The sequence below is a fragment of the Cupressus sempervirens genome, chromosome 8, assembly GCF_028749045.1.
Source record: "Cupressus sempervirens isolate cs-2001-9-10 chromosome 8, ASM2874904v1, whole genome shotgun sequence".
NCBI lineage: Eukaryota > Viridiplantae > Streptophyta > Pinopsida > Cupressales > Cupressaceae > Cupressus > Cupressus sempervirens.
The window spans coordinates 737435529-737438872 of record NC_143125.1 but is presented as its reverse complement, the minus strand read 5'-3'; the positions used below and the strand labels follow the sequence as shown (position 1 = coordinate 737438872).

Sequence of the window (3344 nt, the reverse complement as noted above, 5' to 3'; positions counted from 1 at the left end):
TTGACAAACAACTCTAACCCTTCACCATCGAAACAAGAATAGAAGGAATTTCAAATAAAATAAACAATGCTCAATGGTTTGTAATATGTTGGTGAAATAAAATAAGGATAGAACTCTATTAAAAATAAAAAATAAATAAAATTTTGAAGTGTACTTTGCTAGTAGAAAATTTTAGTTAACTTATCTAAAGAAATAAATTCAAACTTCATAGAAAGGAATTTCCACATGTTTGGATATAGTATTCTATTGTTAAGTAGCTACTAAAATATAAAACAATAATAAGAGATAAACAAGAAAACACTCATTGAAACAAAAAAAAAAATAGATAGTTTATAGCGTGAGATGCACAAACTCACAAGTGAATTAGAAAATAGTTAGTGCAAATGAATGACAAATATTTTATTAGTATTTACCTCACAAAATTGTGTTGTGGAAAAATATTAGCAATACCTTAGTTGGTAGCCATTTCTATTCTTTTTTTGCTTTGACAAAGACCTGTAACACTTCACCATGGAAAAATGAACTTTAGTTACACATTTTACCATGAATGAACTCAACAAATTCTAAATAACACCTAACATTCAGCCTTCTACTACCATATATTCACTCTTTCTTATCAAAAAGTTAGAATAATTAATCTAGGTAAAGGTGAAATTATGCAATTATTTAGTAAACTTCCAATTTTTTATAATAATTTTGAGTCAAATGTTTCCTACAAATCCACTAATCATAATACTTGTTAATATGTTGGATTCGTACAAGTATAAATTGGACTTAGTAGAAAAAAGACAAAATTTTAAACTATATTTGACAAGCACTAAATGGATGAAGCTTAGTAGACTAGCCATGGTCATACTTTCACATTAGAAAATGTTTTACTAACGATGAAGATATGATCTTCAAATTCTAATCTCATTACACAGGTAATAAATGCTACTTCATGAATATGGGAGTTGGAGTTCTGTTTGTTAGTAAGAGACAATCCTGAAATGGAGAAAAATGAAACATGTTGGATTAAGAGATATCTATATTAAATCATTGTATAATTAGGTTGAAAGATAAAAATGTGAATACAACACTTAGCCAAAGATGAAGTAGTCATCAAGGTTGATCACTGCCATTATTTATTTTCCCTTTGGCTTCCCAAAGAGGAATATAACAATAATAACAATGTTGAAACAATGAAAAATGTTTTCAGCTATCGCTTAACAATTGTAGGTCAAGGGTAGGAGCATGATCTGCAAGAGTTGGAAAAGAACATGGAGTGATATACCCTTTTTTCAATGTAGAATGTCTCTAAGAGTTTGAGGGTTTTTGGTGAGATGGGAAAGTGGGCCTTCTATGGTGAAAGTAACAAGGGCAAAATTTGTGGGTTATTCTATAATGGTCGCTCCTATTATTGAGGACTACAGTGGACTTGTACATTAAAGTACTTTTGTAGATTTAGGGCACATTGTTAGAGAAAGATATGGGTTTCAAGATTGTCAAACAAGGTGGTAGTAGGTGTTCTTTCTGGAGTAGTAAAAGTGGCAAGATTTATAACATGATCTATTTTAAATTCATCAGCAGGAAAAAAGTTTTTTAGCTTTCTACTCAAGAAGATAGTTCTTACTTCACTTGATTCCTTTGGTAAAGTTTACAATGCATTTGAAGCTGCTTGAAAGGATGTTTTGAAAACTTCTTTGGTTGTAATGACAAGGCTTGTAAATGATAGGTATGGAGAGAAGGCTACTAAGCTATAAAAAAAAAAAAAAAAAAAAAAAATTGGAGCTGTAGGCCATGTGATCCCTATAGCTTAAGACCATCTCCAAAATTAGAAATCCTCTAAATCCAAAAAATTCAAAAATTACTACCAAAGCAATATAAGCCACTAAAAAGAAAAAATAATCCAAATAAATGAAACATGCTACATTCCTTTATTGGGCAATTTTTGCACTGGGAAAGGAAACCATGTAACATGACTTGTACCAAAAAAAAATTTAGCGGATCGTATTCTATCAAATCAATACTTGTAAAGAATATTGTGGTGGGTAATGGGATATTATCTTACATTCTTGCAAAGAACTTTGTTTGTAGAGATGTGCAGAACAAAACAAAATCTATGAAACATTTTCCCCTTAACTAAAAACAAAGTCAACACACATCAATATTCAAAGTCCCCATGGGAATCTGAATCTAGGTCTTCACAACGAAACTCAATGCTTTAAGTTTGATTAATTAATTTCAACCTCTAAGATAAAAAAAATTTATAATTCTTTTTAAAATGGTGCACACATTTATAATAAAATTGGTTAAGTGCTTGAACAAGAAAATGCTGCACATAATTGAATAGGGCTTAAGTTTATTTTCCATATTGGCTGACATCCCAGTTTTAGTCTGATTTCAAAAGTGAAATTTGTGAGAGGTTATGTTTTTTTTGTATCTATTGAATAAATAGACAACATTAATTGATAGTCATACCCTGTTATCTTAATTAGAACAACTGGGTTTCAAATCAGAACAAAGCAACCCTGTAACAGAGACCTTCTATCCCTGGATAGCTAGTCACTTTCTATACATCCACCATTTAACCACTCAATTGTGCATGTTTATAAGAAAAGAAAAAATATAATAACTCAAGTCATTATGGTTCACAATCCATAGCAGAAGTAGTGAGAAGTGCCACAAAATAGTCCAAAATATCTCAATTCTACTCAAAATCACTAAATGAGCTGGAATAATTGCAACGAGAAGTAATAGAGACAAAATCAATTGGAGAAAAAAATGCAAGAACAAAACTCATTAAATTTAGATTTCACTTTAACAAAAAATCCTTAGATCCTATGAGGTGTTCACCATTTCCCTAGAAAATCCACTAGATTCAAATTGCACTAGATCGACTCATTTTTAACCATGATATAAAATAACATTATTAATTTACGTGATCTCAATTGAAACATCAACCTAAACAAAATAACGATATTTTTTTCAATCATACCAGGAAGCAAATTGTGTTAAAAAAGAAATATTAGTGGAAACAAAAACTATACACAATTTTTACATTGTAAATTTGTAGGAACACACTTTCTTAAGAGCAACAGTTTCCAAATTCCTACGATGGGAACCTTAACAAAAACATTTGGGTCTTAATAACCATTTGTACTTAAAATTCAAATATTAAATATTTTTTATACAATTTAATTAGAGTCACCTTCAAGTCCAAACCAATGAAGTCTTTCAAAAACTTAGGATTCAATGATATGGTGCATTGTTTGTGCAAAGAATCATTCCAAACTACTGTTAATTGTAATGAATTAATACTTGGAACATTTTTGGGATAATATTGCATTTTTTTTATAGATTAT

At 29.8% G+C, this 3344-nt stretch overlaps 1 pseudogene; it reads left to right on the top strand.

The window, feature by feature from the left end:
* Window positions 1–946: 946 nt before the first annotated feature.
* Window positions 947–1951, top strand: LOC149544540 (senescence/dehydration-associated protein At4g35985, chloroplastic-like; annotated as a pseudogene).
* Window positions 1952–3344: the final 1393 nt, after the last annotated feature.